At 39.1% G+C, this 23,257-nt stretch overlaps 1 protein-coding gene across 2 annotated transcripts in view; it reads right to left on the reverse strand.

The window, feature by feature from the left end:
* Window positions 1–23,257, reverse strand: part of BAK1 (BCL2 antagonist/killer 1) — a 54,061-nt gene that overhangs the window by 20,621 nt on the left and 10,183 nt on the right. The gene's annotated exons all lie outside the window — the stretch shown is intronic.

A 23,257-nucleotide genomic window follows, 5' to 3' on the forward strand; every position in this document is an offset into this window, starting at 1 on the left:
ATTTGGGACTAAGAAGTCACACCCCACAATAAGTCTTAAAAGTGAGACTAAAGAGGCAACTCATCACATGTATCACAAAGGAGAAAAACTTAAGATACTTTGCAATGATTAAGTAGGCCATCTTCAGGAAACTTGAAAAAGTGTCAGTCGAAAAACTATGATACATGTGCCCCAAAGAGTAACAGTACACAGGGGACCCACCAGTAGATTCCCAGTCCACCTGAAAATGTGTGGGTTTCCTTCTACACACAAAAAAATGCTCCATTATTGAGGATCATAATGAAAACTAAATACAGAAGTTCCTCTATTCAACGTCCGTTTTCCATAGTGATTACCTTTATGTATGAGAGATTCCCTTCTTAACGCTGAAGCCACTTTTCACCTTCCTGACATGGCCCATTTTAAAAAATCTGATATGTGTCTATTTAAGTGGTTATAACTTTGGAACGCTTTAACATATCCAGTTGATTTTGAGATTATTTTTTGTGTCACACTGTACTTCATGTTGGTTGAGGAATTTAAGCAATATGTTTAGTATTTATTAATGAAATAAATGGAAATTTGGTGAAAATTTAGAAAAAAACGTATTCCAAATTCAAAATGTTCTACTTTTTGGAAAGTTGGTCATATCACTAAAATAACTTGATAACTAACATTTTCCATATGTCTTTAACTTGAAATGTACAGATGTATTGCACTGTGTAATGTAAGACATTGAGCTGCTGCGCATGCTAGGGGTGCATGTTAGGGGTTAACAGCCGCCATCAGAAAAATCTCCGACCACGGGTGTTAGAGGCGGGTGTCAGCTATAATATATAGCCGACACCCGCAGCTTCTGGTGCCAGAAGCTTGACGTAATAGTACTGCAAATTGCGGGAACGCACCTCCCGCGATGCAGTACTATTACTTCAAATGTCGGGAAGGGGTTAACATTAATTGTAATAGAAATAAATAGGCTGATAATCCTGATGTGAACTTAGCCTTATTTTAATTTCAATCAAATTGGCCCCAGAGTATGGATTTTTAAATGAGGGGATCAGATTGGAAACCCAGGGGAGACAATGACAGAGCATAGGACATCACTAGCAGTGGTCTCTATTTTGTTACATATAATAAAGGACACCTAGAACTAATGGTAAATGGAAAATCTTTGTTTTACCATCCAGTCCCGTTGTCTTGCATGTATACATAATAACAGCAAAAATAACTTTTTACATTTTACCAGCTTTGCCTCTGTAGGACAAGCTATATTTTTTTAGCTTTCACTGGATTTTGATTGTTATATCCAGAAGAAGAAAATCACCCCAATGGCAACAGTGGCATCAGCATTTGTCACAGTCACCAACAATAACAATAACGGGACAATAACAATATTGTTTTCAAAACATAATAAAAATGAGGGTCACATTAAGGGAAAAAGGGTAGGACCAGAAGAAAAGGGATAAAGAGGGAGAGGAAAAGAGTGATATCCACCTCTCGTTCCCGAAAGACAATACGGTCATGCAGGATGTCTTGATGCAACTACCATGTGCCTCATATCTTATTGAATTTTCCCATAGAGTCAGACAAAATATGGGATATTTTCTCGTTTATCATTTACTTAATATATTGGAAGAGAAGATCTTATTAAGTAAGGAATATAGATGCTTTCTATTCAAGCTGTGTGCGACAGTTGAGAGAATGTGAACTATATATGTGCGAAGGTGATGTAATAAACGTAAAAAATATAACAATATTGGACTTGGACTTTTGGACTAGAATCTAGTGATGCGTTGGCTCCATGCTTGCTTTGTCTTCTAGAAGTAAAAGGAAATATAAAAATTATAACAGATAACAATTTGAAATGGGAAATGGGTCCCACTGACCTTGAACTTCGTATGGCTGATTGTGTATTCAAGCAGCAACATCTTTATTCATGTATTAAATTATTTTATTCTGTTCCCTTTTACTGTACCATTATATAAGCTCTTATATCTCTTGTGTCACCCCCTTCTTTTTCATATACTGTAAGCTCTTGTGAACAAGGACCTCACTCCTATTGTTCCATATGACTCTTTGTACTCTATTATGTCTTATTTTATTTGTATACGTCACTTATGAGTTGTAAAGAGCTACAGAATAAGAAGAATAAAATTAGATACTGTGCTTTGTGGTATGATGGTGCGTACCACACTGAACAAGGACTAAAGAAAGAGAAGGAGAAAGTTGTCTTATGAATTCAGAAAGAACATTATATACAAACCTACTAAAGATATACACTCACCGGCCACTTTATTAGATACACCTGTCCAACTGCTCGTTAACACTTAATTACTAATCAGCCAATCACATGGCAGCAACTCAGTGCATTTAGGCATGTAGACATGGTCAAGACAATCTCCTGCAGTTCAAACCGAGCATCAGTATGGGGAAGAAAGGTAATTTGAGTGTCTTTGAACGTGGCATGGTTGTTGGTGCCAGAAGGGCTGGTCTGAGTATTTCAGAAACTGCTGATCTACTGGGATTTTCACACACAACCATCTCTAGAGAACGGTCCGAAAAAGAAAAAACATCCAGTGAGCGGCAGTTCTGTGGGCGGAAATGCCTTGTTGATGCCAGAGGTCAGAGGAGAATGGGCAGACTGGTTCGAGCTGAAAGAAAAGCAACAGTGACTCAAATCGCTACCCGTTACAACCAAGGTAGGCAGAACAGCATCTCTGAACGCACAGTACATCGAACTTTGAGGCAGATGGGCTACAGCAGCAGAAGACCACACCGGGTGCCACTCCTTTCAGCTAAGAACAGGAAACTGAGGCTACAATTTGCACAAGCTCATCGAAATTGGACAGTAGAAGATTGGAAAAACGTTGCCTGGTCTGATGAGTCTCGATTTCTGCTGCGACATTCGGATGGTAGGGTCAGAATTTGGCATCAACAACATGAAAGCATGGATCCATCCTGCCTTGTATCAACGGTTCAGGCTGGTGGTGGTGGTGTCATGGTGTGGGGAATATTTCCTTGGCACTCTTTGGGCCCCTTGGTACCAATTGAGCATCGTTGCAACGCCACAGCCTACCTGAGTATTGTTGCTGACCATGTCCATCCCTTTATGACCACAATGTACCCAACATCTGATGGCTACTTTCAGCAGGATAATGCGCCATGTCATAAAGCTGGAATCATCTCAGACTGGTTTCTTGAACATGACAATGAGTTCACTGTACTCAAATGGCCTCCACAGTCACCAGATCTCAATCCAATAGAGCATCTTTGGGATGTGGTGGAACGGGAGATTAGCATCATGGATGTGCAGCCGACAAATCTGCGGCAACTGTGTGATGCCATCATGTCAATATGGACCAAAATCTCTGAGGAATGCTTCCAGCACCTTGTTGAATCTATGCCATGAAGAATTGAGGCAGTTCTGAAGGCAAAAGGGGGTCCAACCCGTTACTAGCATGGTGTACCTAATAAAGTGGCCGGTGAGTGTATGTTAAAAGACCACTTGCAAGCTGGTTGATGTTCCTGTTACTACAGTAGCAAATATTATCCAGAAGATTTATGGGACTCTAGCCAAACTAACTGGACGTGGCCACAAGATTATATAAATAGTAACTAAAGAGCCAAGAACAATTTCCAAGAGATTAAAGTGTCAGATAGCACTACCCATCACTGACTTTGCCAAAGAGAACTTAAAGAAAACCTACCATCAAAATCAAGCATTATAAACCAAATTCATTTACAGTGACCATGGTAATCGTCTTATATTATTTGTCATACATGGCCTCCTTTCTTCTAAAATCAATTAAAAAAATTATGCTAATAAGCCAGAAGGGTTCTGCGGGGCATCACCACAGACCCCCTCTTTCTTGCTTCACAGGCTGTTACACTCACCGTCTGTCTTACGGTCATCCCTGTACCCTCAGCACTTTCTCCTTCCTGTTTAGTAAACAGTGGGCGGGGGATAAGTGCTCTTCCACAGTGTAAAAGTATCTCTTTAGCACTTTTAGTTTGTTGGAATAATTTTAAAAATTGATTTTAGAAGGACCATGGATAACAAATATAATACGATTAGCACAGTCACAGTGTGTATATTTATGAATAAGTGCATCTGGTTTATCTTGCTTGATTTTGATGGTAAATTTCCTTTAACAGAGGATTATAAAAGGACAAAACCACCACTCATAACAAATCATACAAATAGAAAAACTGGAATTTGCCAAAATGAATAAAGTCAATAATTTTAATAAGAAATAGAGGAGTGTCACATGGTGCCTTGGCAGTGGTGTAACAAGAACCCAGTGGGCCCCGATGCAAACTTAGAAACAGGGGGCCCCCAAAACCCTTGTTGCCGGCCTCATACCAGATGTTATTCATCATAATACACATATACCATATATACTTTGCGCAGACATAAGCACACATAGACTACCTACGCATAACACACATATATAAACTCTACACACACTATATACACGTTAATACAAATACACACTCACCCAAAGGTGAGCTGGGAATTTAAAGTGACCCTGGAAAAAATGTAAAAGTGGCCCAATTCTGTGGGCAGGGTCAAAACAAGTAGGGAAGACCATGTGATGTGGGTGGAGTTACTAAACTCCACAGGAACTGTTTAAAGATGGTCTAAATCAACATAAGCAGCGCAGTGAAAGAGACTCATACTGCTTCTTTTTTGAAAGAACACAACTTAATGCTGACTTATATATACACAAAAAACTACTACAATACCTTCTCCGATAAACAAGAATGTAACTACGATAATACTGCCCCTATGTGCAAGAATGTACTGTATTTACATAATACTGCCCCCTATGTACAAGACTATAACTACTATAATACTCCCCCCTATGTACAAGAATACAACTACTACAATACTGCCCCCTGTGTACAAGAATATAACTACTATAATACTGCCCCTATGTACAAGAATATAACTACTATAATACTGCCCCTATGTACAAGAATATAACTACTATAATACTGTCCCCTATGTAGAATATAGCTACTACTACAGCCAGCCGATCTCCCCCCAGTATACAGCCAGCCCCCCAGTATACAGCCAGCCTCCCCACCAGTATACTGCCAGCCTCCCCGCCAGTATACATATACAGCCAGCCTACCCCCCCAGTATACAGTCAGCCAGCCTGCCCCCCATATGCAGCCAGCCGCCCTTCCCCCATGTATGCAGCAAGCCTGCCCCTCCAGTATACAGTCGGAAAGCCTGCCCCACCCAGTATACAGCCTGCCTGCCCCCCTGTATACAGCCATCCAGCCTGCCCCCGTATACAGCCAGCCAGCCCCCCGTATACAGCCAGCCAGCCCGCCCTCCCCTGTATACAGCCAGCCAGCCTGCCCTCCCCTGTATACAGCCAGCCAGCCTGCCGCCCCCCTGTATACAGCCAGGGGGCAACTTAAATTGTATACACCAGGACTGATAGAGACACGTTGGAATTATATTTGTGAAATGCTGTACTTTTGTTAATAACAGTGAATTAGAGTATGTGTTATTTTGTTATAATGAGTGAATATAAGAAACTTGTCTTCATAGGAATACCCCTTTAACCCCTTCCCGACATTTGACGTAATAGTACTGCATGGCGGGAGGTGCGTTCCCGCAAAATGCAGTATTATTACGTCAAGCTTCTGGCGCCGGCTCCTGAACGGAGCCGGCGCCAGAAGCTGCGGGTGTCGGCTATATATTATAGCCGACACCTGCCTCTAACACCCGCGATCGGAGATTTCTCCGATCGCGGGTGTTAACCCCTAACACGCCAGAGGCATTTAAATGTAATGTGAGGGGAATCGGACCCCCCCGCGGCGCTTACCGGGGGGGTCCGCTGCTCCGATCGCAGCCCCGGGACTGCCGGTGCCCGGGGCTGCGAGATCTTCATCCCGGTGCCGGGTCCCTGCCTTCTGGCAGGACCCGGCTGTAAGACACTGGGCATGCGCAGCATGCTCAGTGTCTTACATTACACAGTGCAATACATCTGTATTGCACTGTGTAACCTGTAAAAAAGCTTGAACAAGTGATCAGAAGATCACTTGTTCAAGCTTAGATGTCATTAACTGTAAAAAAAAGTTAAAACAATAAAGGTTTTTTAAAATAAAAATAAATAATAAAAGAAAGTGAAAGTCCCCCCAAACACCACATTTCCCTTTACACAAGTAATAAAGTATAAAATACACTAAATCACAAAAAACCCCCACTTATTTGGTATCGCCGCGTCCGTAACAATCTGTACAATAAATCCTAATCATAATTGGACCCTCTAGGTGAACGTGGTAAAAAAAAAAACCCAAAAACTTGCCAAAAATTAAAACTTTTTATCAAATTGCTTTACAAAAAATGTTCTAAAAAGTGATCCGAAAAAGTTACAAGCGCCAAAATGATACCACTGAAAAGAACAACTTGTCACGCAAAAAATAAGCTCACAACCAGCTCCGTCAACCAAAAAATACTATAGTTATGCCACTATAAAGATGGCAATACTAAAACAAATGCAATTTTTTCTATTCTAGTTTTCCTTCAATAAAATTGGACAAATAAAAATAAAACTATATAAATGAGGTATCACCATAATCGTAGTGATCCGTAGAATAAAGATAATATATTATTGTTATGCTACAGCGAACACCCCCCCAAAAAATGCTAAAAATCCAAAATAAGAATTGATGATTTTATTTTCCTCCACACGAAAAAAGTTAATAAAATTGCTTTGATAAGCTAAACACCCTCTAAAATAAAGTTTTTTTTACAGTGCATCGCGTCTCGCAAAAAATAAGCCCTTATTTGTCTAAATTGCTTAAAAAATAAAGATTGTATAGCCTATTCCCAACACGCGTTGTAATAGAACGGTGCGGCGGGTAGTGACTTGCCAACACCGGTCAGACACAGTGATCGGGGTAAGACTGCGGCTGTTCCTGACAGCCATCCATCCTGCCCCATGGACCAGAAGGGTTACGTCCCCCCCACACACCCCCAGTTTATTATCGCTGCTATTGGCTCATCAATTCAGACAAGCCAATAGCAGCGAATTTACTTATGACGTCAGTAATACCGATCACCATGTCTGTAGACACGGTGATCGGGGCAGGGTGGTGGCTGTTCCTGACAGCCACCGATTTTACCTTGTGGTTCAGAGGGGTTTTGTTGCCCCCCTCTGTCCATGTTTGCCGCTATTGGCTGGTCGATTTGGTCCAGCTAAAAGCAGCAGTATTCGTCACAATGGGCATTGCTAGGGTGAATAAGAGCAACACTTGGCGATAATTTCCCTACGAAAAACGAAGATATGGTACAAAAGCGCTGGCCGTGCACATTGTACAGATTACGCTGTACAACTCTCATGTGCTGTTCCAATGTGCACGCCCTGCCGTATCATTTCTCCGTTTTCAAGAGGAAGATATTAGGAAACTAATATTGGTACAAGAAGGACGGGGCCCCTGTACCTCTGGTTTAGATGTTCCTGTATTTTGTCAGGGCAGCATTTTCACGGTAAATTCTGCTGCTTCTAAAGGAAGGACTCAGAAAAGAGTTTGTTCCAAAAGAGGAGTTAGGATGGACACTATATACTAAGGATGGACACTATATACTAAGGATGGACACTATATACTAAGGATGGACACTACAAACTACTAAGAGACCTGCGACAACTCCAAGTGTGACAAAAGTTTAGATGGTCCCCTGGTCTATTCTACCTCCTTATACGCAACACATTCACAATTCACGCCCAACCTATTGTGAATTCAGTAAAATGAATAATTTAACAACTGGTAGGTCACGTTGCTCCCTATACCCCTCCATTATTTCATAAGGGGCGCCACATAACGGGCACTGAACGTTCCAGAAATAATTGCAATTTCCATCTTGGACTCCATCGCACATCGTATTTGGAAACCACCTGTATGTTCAAATGCTCATTTCACGACGTGTATTACACTACACCACATATTACACCTTGCTAAATTCCCCAAGGGGTGTACATTCAACAATAGGGTCACTTTTCGGGTTTTCCTCTGTTTTGGTACCACTACGGCTCTCCAAATGTATCCTGACACATGTGAAGGATTTCTTGCAAATTTGGCCTCTAAAAGACAAACATCCCTCTTTTCCTCTACTGTGCGCCCATAAAGCATTTTATATGCACATGTGGGGTACTTCTACACTCAGGAGAAATAGTTTTACACCTTTTTCGGGGTTATTTAATATATTATCCCTTGTGGCTTACAAAAATTAGGAGTAAAGTGACATTTATAGGAAAATTTTCACCTTTTTAATGATTCGGGCCTAATTGGATCATTCACCTGTAGGGTCAAATACATATATTACACATTGCAAAATTCTCTAAGGGGTGTGTGTTCAAAAATTAGGGTCACTTTTCGGATTCTTATCTGTTTTATACCACTAGGGTTCTCCAAATGCATGTCAAACATTTCTGTCAAATTTGGCTTCTAAAAGGCAAACATTCCCCTTCCCTTTTACTGTGCGCCCATACAACATTTTATATACACATGTGGGGTACTTCTACACTCGAGAGAAATAGGTTTACACATTTTAAGGGGTTATTACATTTTTTTTATCCCTTGTGGCTATAAAAAATTAGGGGTACAATGACCTTCATAAGAAAATGTTCACCTTTGTTCTATTTAAGCCCTAATTAAATCAAACACCTATATGGACAAATACTCATATTACACCCTACTAAATTCTCTAAGGGGTGTGCTTTCCAAAATGGTGACACTTGTTGGGGTTCCCCTCTGTTTTGGTACCACTACGGCTCTCTAAATGCATCTTGACACATGTAAAGGATGTTTGTCAAATTTGGCTTCTAAAAGGCCAACGCCCCTCTTTCCCTTCTGAGCTTCACTGCGTACCCATACAACATTTTATTTGCATGTGTGGGGCAATTTTATACTCGGGAGAAATGCTAGTACACATTTTTTGGGGTTATTTTATCTTTAATGCCTTATGGGATACAAAAATTAGCCGTAAAAGTGACTTTTTTGGGAAAATGTTCATCTTTTTCCTTTTAGGGACCTAATTGAAGCAAACACCTGTGGGGGAAAATACACATCTTACACCTTGCTAAATTCTCCAAAGGGTGCACTTTCCAAAATGGTGACATTTGTTGGGGTTCCCCTCATTTTTGGTACCACTAGGGCTCTCCAAATGCATCCTGACACATGTATGGATGATTGTCAAATCTGGCTTCTAAAAGGCCAAAGCCCCTCCTTCCCTTCTGAGCCCTACTGTGTACCCATACAACACTTTATAAGCAAAAGTGGTGCAGTTCTGTGCTTAGGAGAAATAGTTTTACACATTTATGGGAGTTGTTTCATCTTTTATCCCTTGTGGCTTACAAAAATTTGGGGTAAAAGTGACTTTTTTGAGAATATTTTCACCTTTTTTCCCTTTTGGGGCCTAATTGAATCAAACACCTGTTTGGGCAAATACACAAATTACACGTTGCTAAACTCTCCAAGGGGTGTACTTTCCAAAATGGTGTCTCATGTTGGGGCTTTCCTCTGTTTTGGTACCACTATAGCTCTCCAAATTCATCCTGACACATGAAAACTTTTTCAGCCATATTTGCCCTGCAAAAACGAAACAACGCTCTTTCCATTCCAAGTGCCCCCCTGTGCCCGTACAGCAGGGTACAGTGACAAAATGGGCATTGGCATGCTCAGGAGGAATTGCCCTAAACATGGTAAAATGCATTTTCCTTTTTAACCCATTGTGAAGGTGCAAATTTTAGTGTTCAATGAATCTATTGTAAGATAAAATTACATTTCTGTAATTTCACTTTCATTTATCTTTCACCCTCATGAAACGCTCAAAGGGTTAACAAAATTCCCAAAGGTTGTTATGAATATTTTGAGGGGTGTAGTTTCTAAAATGGTGTCATTTGTGGGGGTTTTCTATCATGTAGGCCTTATAAAGTCACTTCTAACTAAACTGACCCTCCAAAAGTAGGTTTTGATGATTTTCGTGAAAATCTGAAAAATTGCACCTAAAGTTATAAGCCTCCTAGCATCCTAAAAAAAGGAAAAGATGTTTGAAAAATGATGCCAAGTTAAAGCAGACATATGGAAAATGTTAGTTATCAAGTTATTTTAGTGATATGACTAACTTTCCAAAAAGTAGAAAATTTTGAATTTTGAAAACATTGTTTTTTTCAAAATTTTTGGCAAATTTCCATTTATTTCATAAATAAATACTAAACATATTGATTAAATTTCTCGACCAACATGAAGTACAATGTGTCACGAAAAAACAATCTCAAAATCAACTGGATATGTTAAAGCGTTCCAAAGTTATAACCACTTAAATAGACACATGTCAGATTTTAAAAAATGGGCCGTGTCAGGAAGGTGAAAAGTGGCTTCAGCGTTAAGGGGTTAAAGACTGGAGAAGAAATAAATGAAGCATTTATTGTGAGAACTACTCGTTTGGAGGATGAACTGTCCTCTTCGTCCGGTCCAATTTGTAATGTATACTGGGTGCAGTCTAGGAGTGAGAATAAATAAGGCACAGATTGATAACCGGAGAGCCGTTTACTGTGATGGGTAGAGCTAGGAGTCCTGGCGCATCCCGTATGGTGTACTTTTTTTAATAAGGCCAATGTCCCAATGTCAGATATGGTCATATATTTATACTAATGTTAAATGGACCATTAAATGTATACTTTGTCATAATAATTCTAAATCTATTCCTACAGGTAACAAGTATAGAAGTGCCAGATTATTGGAAAATATACTAGAAGAGTACAAAAAAAGAGTATGTGACATCAAACAGTAAAAGTGTTAGACAGCAAGGGTTTAATAAGGATAGAAGTTACCAGACTAACCTGATCAGATTTTATGAAGAGGAGAACAGATGCCTGGACAGAGGAGCTGCTGTGGATATTGTATTTCTGGACTTTGCAAATGCATTCGATATGTTCCTTAAATATGCCTACTGACTAAAATAAGGTCTATTGGTTCACCAGGAATCTTTTTCAAAAACTGTTGGTACACTGTCCTCACTTATAGGACGAGGGGGGATATTGAGTGGCTGGGGGCATGAATAAATTATAGGACTGCGTAACCAAGAGGAGCTCCAATGACGTTGACTGGAGCACCTTAGGCTTATTAGCATATTTATGTAAATCCAGCCATTGCCGAGTAAAAGGACAGACTACCATCAGTAAAGCATGTACTTTAAAAGAGGTATGGACTCTCGGCACAGAGATGTAATATTACCACTGTACAAAGCATTTATTTGGAATATGCCATTCAGTTTTTGCCACTAGTCCATAAAATGGATGTCCTGGAGATGGAGAAGGTACAACGAAGAGCCAAAAAATTGATAAGGGGTATAAAGCGTCTCAGAAAATGAGGAAAGATTAAAGAATTCAATTTATTTAGCCTCGAGTCCAAATAGAGGACTAAAGGAAACATTATTAATTGTATAACTATACAAATGATCCGTACAAAAAATTAGGAGGAAACGTGTTTCAGATTAAATTTCAGCAAAAAGAAAAGGGGCTTTGTCTCTAATCACAATAGGCCACAATTGCTTAAGAACTGTGAATCGGTGGAATAGTCTGCCTCAGGAGCTGGTCACGGCAAGGCAAACAGAGAGTTTCAAGAAGGGTCTAGATATCTTTTAACATTGATGAAACATTGATTAACCATCTATATTATTATAAAGAATTGTGTTGCCTTACATTACTTCCTCATCCCTTTCCTATATTGGTTGAACTTGCGGGATATATGTATTTTTTTTAAAGTCATGTTAACTATGTAACAAGGCATAAAGCATCTGTGAACATATGCTTTGGACAGATGAGGACAAAAATGTAGCTTTTTGGCAAATCACATGAGCTCTTTGATGATGTAGGTTTGCTCACATTATGGTTCTTGAATCTGGACAGGTTTAATGAAATCTAAAAACTATGAGAGCAAAATGTGGTGTCTGGTGTCAAAAGCTTGGTCTAGGGAACAGGCCATGAGCCTTCCAACCACATTAATGACTCAAAATAGTGGCTCCACACAAAAACACTATGAGAACTGCAAACTTGAGATACTAGGATACTTATAAAATATAGGTAATGTTATGAATACCAAAAATCATTTGTGAAGATGTTACATGGAAATAATGATTACACTTTCTTTTCCCACGAATACCCTTTCATTGTTGTGTTTTGTTTTTTTGCTCCCCTTCTTTAAAATCCATAACTTTTTTATTTTTCAATGTACAGAGTTTTTTTAAGAGCTTTTTTTCTGCAGAACTTCCCAGTGGTGGCATTTAACTCTTTTACACAATTTTTTGTGGGTTCTCTTTTTAAAGCTTTCGCTGAGTTCTGCAAATGACACTTCCACTTTATTCTTTGGGTAAGTGAAATTACGGAGATACCAAGTTTATATAGGTTTTAAAACAGTAAAACCTTTTGCATTAAAAAAAAATCTTAATTTTGTCATATTCCGTTGCTTATAACTTTTTCATTTTTTGTAGCAAGGAAGTTGTGTAAGAATGTGGGACATGAAGACATTGTCATTGCTACCATTTTTGGAATTGAAGGACCTATTGATCACTTGATAACATTTTAATGTGTTGCAAAATGACAAAAAAGTGGTGTTTCGGTCATTTGGTTGCTATTTTCTGTTACGGGGTTCACTGTCGGTAATAACCGGATTTATATATTGATAGATTGGGATTTTTGCTATGTTTATTTTTATTGTTAATTCAGAGCAGTTCTATGGAAAGGGGGGTCATTAGAACTTTTAAAATATTTTTTAGAACTCCTAGGGTTCTTTAAACCTAGATGGTCTTATCGATCCTGCCATACTACAGTTATAAAATTAGAGAACACCACAAACCATTTTCTAAATGTTATGTCACTGTGTAGTCCTATGTGAATATATCCAAACATGAGCAGAATAGCAGTATTTTAACACCCTTTCTAACCAGGCCTTTAAAGGCTTTAACCACTTAATGAACAGGCCCTTTTTCATTTTTGTGTTTCCATTTTTCACTCCCCACCTTCAAAAACCTATTCTTTTATTTTTCTGTGTTTGGGCTTGTTTTTTGCATAACGAATGCACGTTATACTGATGGTATTTAATATTGCATTGTGTCTACTGGGGAAGCAGGAAAAAAAAAATACAGTGAAATTAGTGAAACACATTTGAGCCATTTTCTTGTGAACTTGGTTTTTATGGCTTCACATTCCCCAAATGATACGTGTCCTTTCTTGAGATCACAAAAATACCAAATTTATATAGGTTTTATTGTGTTTTACTGCATTTAAAAAAATTCTGTGCAAAAAAAATATGACGCTTATAACTTTTTCCTACCAGTGTGAACTGGTCTCAATACTTTACATGTCCAGGTGTACGTCAGGGAAGTCTCAGTCGGCATCCCATGTCAGCCTTCTACCCCTGAGGAAGTCCCACATTTAGGGGACAGAACGCGTGGGGAGCCCTCCACCTCCTTCACACCGATCATTGCACCCTAAGGCTATCTGACATGGGATGCCGACTGAGACTTCCCTGACGTACACTTGGACATGTGAAGTATTGAGACCAGTTCACACTTAGGACTTACCTCTGTTGACCTTTTATTTTTTCTACATCAGGTTCTGTGTATTGTTCAGGTTTCTACTCAGCATTCACTCTCATTACTAGGGATTATGGGTGCTTTTGGAGTAGTGTTATAGTGCAGGAGGTGTTTTGCCAGTTATCCTCACAGGGAATTCTGGCCAATGAATTTACTAATGTACTTGGTACAATTTTAATTGTTTTTAATCTGTCTTTCTTGTCTGTGTCTGGATACAAATGAATTTTCATGTTTGCCTTTTTGTTACTTCAATAAAATGATTTTGTACATTGTCAGAGGACACATCTCTTGCTCTTTTTGTATATATTGATTCTAGTTTTGATGTGTTGACAGATACTGCTTGTGACAGAATTTGATATGTAACTGGTGGTTGTACACGGTCCATTTTTTGAATTTCATCGATGATACCCAACTATATACTTCTTGTAACATGCATTATTCATAACCCCTGCATCAGACTTAATGTCATTATACAGGTCAGCAAGCCCATGTCACATTGATTTTGTAAATATTGATAGCAGTTGGTGACTGGCATACATAGTAATGTACAAACACTGTCACTTCCTGTGTCACCCATTCTTCCTCATAACACACACACACTCTAAATTTATTTCAATTATTTTTGGGAGGATGAGGGCATAACACTTTTTTTTGTTTATTTTTTACTAAAGTGTATCGGGAGATAAACCTTCTGACCAATGCACTTGCGTTCGGCTGCGATAAAGTTGCTACTTACTGAGCACAAGCGTTTTGGTTCGGGGAGGATTTTGTTCAATAGAATGAGTTTGAATACAATGTGAACACAGCCTTTGGGTCTCTGGGGTATTTATTTTATCCCTTACATGAAATACCTGGACCACTATAAGGGCACTGCTGTGTCTCCTCTTCCTCATAGATTGTAAGCTCTTGTGACTATTGTACAAGCACTGTCACTTCCTGTGTCGTCCTCCTCCTCATAGATTGTAAACTCTTGTGACCATTGTACAAGCACTTGTATCAATAGTAGATTAATTTTTGGCACACACAATAGTTTCTTTGCTTGTGTCAATTTTTATTAACCAGCGGATAAAGGGGGGGCTATTGTGGTGATAGACAAAAGCGATTATATTAATGAAATTAAATCGCAATTGAATGATACCTCCACATACAAAAAACTTAGTAAGGATCCTACTCCACATATAACGTCCATTATCCAGAAGTTGATTTCCAAATATCTTTCTCTTAATACTATTGATAATAAGACTGCACAATTTTTGGTGAACCACTACCCCATTACTCCGTTTTTTTACGTTCTCCCTAAAATTCATAAGAAGTTGGATAAACCCCCAGGGAGACCCATTGTGGCCTCAACTGACTCAATATTAGCCCCTCTTTCAATTTTTTTTAGAGAAAATTCTTACCCCTATGGTGAAAAAAACACCTTCCTTTCTGTTGGATACAACTCATTTTATTGATACCATTAAAACATTGTCACCGTTACCCCAACCATCTATCCTGGTCACATGGGATGTGTGCAGTCTTTATACTTCCATTTTACATAATAAAGGGATCGAATCTGTCAGACGACTATTGGAACTTAATCAGTTCACTGGACATGAAAAAGAACTTGTCTTGGAATTCTGGCATACAATCCTGTTACTAGAGAGAACTACAATAATTTTTTTCTTTTTGGCGATCAATTGTTTTTACAGATCCAAGGCACGGAGATGGGGTCCAATTTAGCCCCCCCTTACGCGAACACTTATATGGCTTTTTTCGAAGAAGACTACATCTACCAGAACACTCTTTTCCAACAAAATTCCAGATATTGGCATTGTTATATATATGACGTGTTCTGCGTGTGGGAGGGCACATTGGACTCCCTCCAGTCGTTCCACCAATATTTGAACTCAATCACACTGGAACTTCAATTTATGTTGCATTTCGACGCTGTTAAAATGAATATTTTGAATACCCTAATATTACAGGATTCACAAGGATATATCTCAGTAGATCTATATGATAAACCTACAGACCGCAATACACTATTGCATTATAACAGCTCTCATCCGACTCAAACAAAAAAATCTCTTCCGTTCTCACAATACAGTTGCATTAACAGGATTGTAAGTAATCCAGAGAAAAAAATTCTAAGACTATCTGAGATGACTGATAAATTTCAAAAACAAGGATATCCATCCAAACATTACAAGAATCCCAGGATAAACTCATGACACAAACAACTTCTACTTCCCCCAAGAAAATGGAAGCAATAAAACGCATACCATTTATACATCATTTCCATCAAACCTCTCCCTTGATATCGAGAGTCAACAAGAAACACTGGCCCCTACTGAAGCAAGCCTACCCCAAAATACCAGAATTCCAAAAACCACCTATGATATGTCATAAAAGAACCAAAAATCTACAAGACAAATTGGTGAAAGCCGATATAGGCAGTTTTCTGAAGAAACCTAGACAAACATTTCTTCCCCAAAGAAGGGGACATTTCCATGTTTGAATTGCAGTCAATGTTCCTCAGTAATCCGTGGAGAATTTTTTTGTCATCCCAGGACAGGACAACAATATGCTATTTCTGATTACTTCACATGCAATTCTTGCTACGTGATTTGCTTACTAAAATGTCCATGCGGCCTACTCTATGTAGGAGAGACTACCACCCCTATTAAGGATAGAGTGAGTAAACATAAATCTACTATAAGAACGAATCAAAATCTACTCCCGGTTCCAACACACTTCAATTCTCACCAACATCATTCCTCACAGTTAAAGGGGTATTCCAGGAATCAGCATAATTCATATAAAAGTGGGCACTCAAAATATAAGCTAATGTGTAATTAGTTGTTATTTAAAATTTTGCTCCCCTTAGCAGAAAATGCTGGTGACATAGACTGTAATGAAGAATTAAAATGCTACCAGCCCTTTAATCAGTCCGTTAATTTCCTCCGCGCGGTCCGTCGCAGAAAAGAAGATGGCCGCTGGTCACATGTCCACATCACATGTCCTGTACCTACCTGGGCAGGGTCATGTGATCACCACTACGTTTGGCTGTACTCGGTTGGTTGCAGTGCATCCAGTATGGTCAGTGTTGTGGTGATGGCAGTTACACTTCATTACTATGGTAACAAAGCAAGAATACCTGTTACATCATCACTGGGAGCAGAGCCTAAAAGGTAGGAGGAGTTACTGAGAACTAAAGGATCATGGAACTTGTAGTTTCCAGTGGCGGCCATCTTAGTGATGACTCCACCTACTTTAGAGAGGCCATAAATTTTGTAAATCATAAAATCAAACTATTTAAGCTCCGTTTTGTGACTAATGACATTGAGTATTGTTGTATCCATTTATTTATATCATCAAGGGTTTTTGTGTCAGACGTTCATATTCCCGGAATACCCCTTTAAGATTTCAAATAATCGAGACAGTCGAGACACCAAGAAGAGGGGGCAACAGAACAAAACTTCTGCGCAATAGGGAAGCGTACTAGATTCACATGTTGCAAACTATTGAGCCATTAGGCTTAAATCGAGCTTACGATCGGACTTTTACATAAAATTACATATTCTAAGGACTTATATACTTTAAGGATTTGTATTTGTCTAAGATACATGCCTTAATATTGTTTTCTTTTTCTTCAGAAAAAATAGAAATACCGAAATAGGGTATGTCCCTACAACTCCAATATGGATGGTAAAATAATTATTTTCAAGCTACATATACTAATTTGTTCGTGTGTTTACTTACCATGCATTGTTTACTAACATTGTCCATTAACCCCATAGCGCAATAAGACGTACCTGTACGTTTTATTGCGCATGGGGTAGTATGAAGAGGGTTCACGGGCTGAGCCCTCTTCATACACGCCGGGTGCTTGCTTCACAATGAAGCAAGCACCCGTTGCTAACACCCGCGATCGGTGCTTGTACCGATCGGGGGTGTTAACCCTTTCATCGCCGCCGGCAAAGCTGCCGGCAGCATTAACGAGCGCGCGGGCGCCGCCATCTTGGCTCCGATCGCCGATCCCCATGACGTCATCGGGGAGCGGCGATCCGTTGCCATGACAGCCTCGGATCACACAATGATCCGAGGCTATCATGTTTTAGGCCATCTATTACAATGTGCGATCTGCACATTGAAATAGATGGTGTGCAAAATCCCCATATACTGCCATACTGTAGTATGGAAGTATATGGTAGGATCAATCAGACAACCTAGGGTTAAAGTACCCTAGGGAGTCTGAAAAATAGCAAAAAATTTTAATAAAAAAAAATAAAAAATTATATTAAAAAAACCTAAAAATTCAAATCACCCCCCTTTCCCTAGAACTGATATAAATATAAATAAACAGTAAAAATCATAAACACATTAGGTATCGCCGCGTCCGAAAATGCCCGATCTATCAAAATATAAGAATGTTTTTTTTACTGCGTTTAACCCCGTAACGGACAATATTGCTCAAAGTCGCAAATGGCATTTTTTTGCCATTTTGAAAAATATAAACAATTCAATAAAAAGTGATCAAAAGGTCGTACAATTTTAAAAATAAAAGCATTGAAAACGTCATCAAAAGTCGCAAAAAATGACACCACCCACAGCTCTGTACACCAAAGTATGAAAAAGTTATTAGCGCAAGAAGACGGCAAAATGAAGAATTTTTTTTGTACAGGAGGTTTTAATTTTTGTAAATGTATGAAAACATTATAAAACCTATACAAATTTGGTATCCATGTGATCGTATTGACCCAATGAATAAATTAGACATGTCATTTGGAGCGCACAGTGAAAGACGTAAAATCCACGCCCACAAGAAAACGGCACAAATGCGTTTTTTCACCATTTTCACTGCATTCAGAATTTTTTTCCCGCTTCCCAGTATATGGCATAGACAATTAAATGCCATCACTATGAAGTGCAATTTGTTACGCAGAAAACAAGCCATCACACAGCTCTCTACATGGAAAAATAAAAAAGTTATAGATTTTTGAAGGTGGGGTGTGAAAAATAAAGACGCAAAAACGAATAAGGGCCTGGTCCTTAAGGGGTTAATATTGTCTATGTGCCATGCTTAACATTATTGTACTATATACAAAAGTTACCTTATACATAGATGTATTATTTTTCCTAAGCTTTTCTTTTTTTTTTAAAACATTTTTTATTAGTTTTATAACCATAAGAAAATTAACAGACAATATATGCCCCGTGGGCACCTATTACAACCTTTTAAGTGACAAATGAACAGAAGGCTCAAAGAATATCACTGCGTTTCCCGACATCACACTTCTTGCTCATTTAGTTCTGGACATTTGTATCTAAGTTCTGCAGTAGATCCCTAAGCTTTTCTATATGCACATTTTTGCATTTTTTTAGTTACAATATTCTTGACATGGCCCTTATACCAGTACGATCATTTACCTTCACATTACAGCATTTTCAATCCAGCACGATCTTCACACTTAGAATCTAAGAATCCTGATATGCGCAGTAGCGCTCACAGCCGACGCTTCACATAGCGTTTTCCCTCTCCATGACAACTCACAGCTCCTTCCGCTCATGCGCAGCTGACTCCACAAGACGCCGAATCAGTATATAAATAGCGAGCGCACACACAGTCTCCTGCCTCACCGAAGCCTCATAGGCCTCTATGATACAGTAAGTCGCTTACTACTGCTTATATCCACTTTTACCTTAACACTTTCTATATTCATGAGACGGTCTTCTCCTGTTGCCTGTGATTCTCCTCCACTCTGACACTAGAGCTTGCTTACAAACTATCATATTTGTCACTATTTAGAGTTCATTATCATGAATTGCAATATTTCTTCCTTGTATCTTTTTATTATCTGCCAACTCCTTTTAGTCTCACTATACTCATTTTTGACAGATTGTTTAAAACAGATTTTATACTTACCATTGTGTACTTTTCCTATTACGCCTATTTTTTCCTGTGTATACTACCATTTAGCCTACTGTAATTTGAAGACTGATATATCTTTGTACAATTTTGTATATATTATGTTGTAAAGGCCCTCCCTTATGATGATTTATTGTTTATTCTTTACAGATTAGATCATACTTGACAAAGGTCGAGATGACTGAAACGTCGTATATTTGATCAAATTCATTTATGATGTTAAAATAACAAAGCTACTACATGGCTACATGGTGAAGGCCAAATGTTTTGAACTTTTTCTGAAAAAATAAAAATTGACACAAGCAAAGAAACTATTGTGTGTGCCAAAAATTCATCTACTATTGATAAAAGTGGACTGAGAATCCATTTTTTGAGCACCACACAAGGAGAGTGCGGTACCTCTGCTACTGACATTGTACAAGCACTGTCACTTCCTGTGTCCTCTCCTCCTCATAGATTGTAAGCTGTTGTGATCATTGTGCAAGCACTGCCACCTACTGTGTCCTCTTCCTCCTCATAGATTGTAAGCTCTTGTGACCATTGTCCACCTGTAAGCTCTTGTGACCATTGTCCACCTTGCAGTCCACCCATGCATAGAATCTCAAACATCTTAACTATTCTGTACCTTATTAAATACATCTTATGTCAGGCTCAGGTAACCGCTATTAATCAATTGAACTCCCTAGGAATAGGTCAGTCACACAACCTGTGAAAACATCAAAGCAGGCACAGGACCACCACAGCAGGCACAGGACCACTAGCACAGATGACAACAGATGACAACTCTCCTTCTTTCTCTCATACTCTGCTATGTCTGCTAGGGTGCATGTGCAGTTGTATCTATTAGAACTAGAGAGACAGGTCAGGAGGGGAGGAGGAGCAGAGACCCAAGTAATGGTCACATGTCCTGTACTCCTGCCTGTGCCTTGTCTGGCCCCTCTTTAGTGTAATGTGATTCCCCTGCTCCTCCCTATATGTGATATGACACAAAGCAGCTGAGAGAAGACAGTGACGGCAGCAGGAAGTGCTCAGGGGGCATTGCTTGAGCCTGCCTTCTGCCAGCAGAAGCAGAGACTTCTCTGCAGTGCAGTGGGTGAGCGTGCACATGACTACTCTGTGTCTGTGCGCTCTGCTGTCCGCTCTATTCCTTACAAACTAGCAGGCGGCAGCTACACATCACTACTGCCGAGAGCCAGCGCTTAAACAAGAAAATCATCAAGCATCTTTACGCTTGGTGTTTTTTTTTAGTGTAAATCAGCCTCTGCATGCATTCGAAAAGCTTGTAGAGGCGTTATCACGATCTGAGTGGACGCTTTAAAAATCAATTCATAGGTGGGTACAACAAGGTACCATATATACTCGTGTATAAGACGAGTTTTACAGCACAAAAAAAAATGTATAAAAAAAATAAACTTAAATACTCACCTTCCAATGCTCCCCACAGCTCATCTTCCTTCTTATCTTCACTTGTCGCAGAGCAGGCTCAGACATGTCCATGCCCTCTCCCGGCTGGTGCACACTTTGATGTCAGCAGCAACACATCATAATGTGCATCAGGGGGCAGAGCATATGAACATTTCTCTGTTCACTCTGTGACAAGAGAATGTAAGAAAGCAGAGGAGCCGCAGTGAGCATCAGAAGTCAAGTACATTAGTTTATTTATTTTTTTTACACCGTGGGATTGCAGAGCATTTCATTATTTTTGGAAGTGCTGCAGGGCATCTCCTTAATAATTTCATTTAAATTTTATTACTCAATAGTCCGAAATCAACTGTATTTAGGAGGCTGTGTTGAAGGGAACCTGTCACCAGGGACCTCATTTTCACTAAAGACAGGCTGCAGAAGCCCATTACACCTGGAGTGCAAATATGCCTCTCTGCCTTTTATAAGCATCTGTATTACAATATAATTTTGTGTTATAACTTACCTTGCACCCTGATGAAATCCAGGGGTAGTCACAGGGGCTGTGCTTTGGATGCATTTAAAAAAAAAACATGTGCCTTGTTTGTGTTACTCACTCCTCAGAGCTTGGCCCCCACCTTTGTGCTCCTGTACAGTTCCTCCTTCCTGCTCCTACTCAGAGGTCACAGCCTGGTGATCTGACATCAGTGGGGGAGGGAGGAGCTGTACAGGGGCAGAAAGGTGGAGGCAGCCTGCAGCTCAGACAAGTCACATATTTTTTGAAATGCATCAAAATCTAGGCCCAGCCCGTGACTACCCCAGGATTTTGTCAGGATGCAAGAGTAAGTTATAACACGCAATTATATTGTAATGAAATGATTAGAAAAGGCATAGAGGCATTTTTGCACTGCAGGTGTCATGGGCTTTTACAATCTGTCTTTAGTGAAAATGAGGTCCCTGGTGACAGGTTCCCTTTAACAGTATAGTATATACAGTACTTAGTGTTCACTAAGTCCCCTCATCTGACATACGTGTCATTCCAGTAATCACAGTTTTAGGGGAAGTCACACTCATATCCTTAAGGCACACTTGCCCTTTAGGGAGATCTAATTTTGTATTCAAGTGAAGTTTAGATCCTGATTTAGATCGCTTAGTCCTAGAGTCTATTCCTGAATAAGTTTATCCTGGAGTCATTTTCCCTGTAGTTTACTTACCATGTTTTTTTTCATTTTTTTTTTGCCCCCAGAAACTGCAGTGGATTACCCACACATGGATTAACTACAATGGATGGTAATAAATGTCTGTGGACCTACATCTGAAAATCCACAACAGAATTACCTGAGTGAAGTTGTCCCCCCACCTTGTTCAAATATAATAAAATTGGTGTCAAACGTTTGTGCTGGTTTGTGCAGCAGAAATCTTCTTTGTGCCGCTATTGTTTCTAAGATATTAATAAAAGTCTCCAGAGATCAACCAGCCCCTCCACATTACCCAAATCAAACAAAACTTATGGCAATCAATTGTGCTACGTTTGTGCTGCTCAAATTTTAGTTTGTGCCACTTTTGTTTTGAAGATATTAACAAAATTGTAAAGGTCAAAAGGTCAGACAGCCCAATCCCCCCCACATTAACAGATTCAAACAAAACTGGTGTCCAACATTTGTGCAAAATTTTCATTTGTGCTGCTATCATTTGTAACCACTTAAGGACGTAGCGTGTTTGTACGTTAAGGCTCAGCCCTTTTTTAAAAAAATTTCACCAGTGTCACTCCCCGTGGTAATAACTTTTCAACACTTTAAGAAATTCCTGTGATTTTTAGATTGTAGTTTATGTTAGTAGTATAATTTCTCTGATCAGTTACTTTTTTGGGAGGTATATACCTGGGAAAACTTGGCACTAAAATGGTCTAACATGAGCCTGACCTTAAATTTTGATATTAAGATGAAAATTTTTTTTTTAGATTTTTTTTCATTCTGACTGTAATGCAGTGTTACCCTAAAACAGACATTATAATAGTGTTTAGCATTTTATGCTCGAAATTTTGATATAGCATATATGTCTGTGTTAGGGTAACTAGGTTGTAATTAAGGGGTGAAACCTTTTTGGGGATATATTTTTTTCTGCAAGTTTTTTTTGCTTTATTTTTTTTTTTTATTTTATGCTCATCAAAGTTTAGAACAGAACATTCAAAAAATAAGGACAGATGGATAGCATTTAGAGGCTCCAAGATAGAATGTTCTTTATTTTTAAGATTTTGGATTTTTGGATTCGGACTACAGTTGCAAAAATGGCATAACATTAATAGTGACAAACATACATTTTACAGAAACAATTTCTAATTCTTTTCATTA

The sequence above is a fragment of the Engystomops pustulosus genome, chromosome 2 (assembly GCF_040894005.1).
Source record: "Engystomops pustulosus chromosome 2, aEngPut4.maternal, whole genome shotgun sequence".
NCBI classification, from domain to species: Eukaryota; Metazoa; Chordata; class Amphibia; order Anura; family Leptodactylidae; genus Engystomops; species Engystomops pustulosus.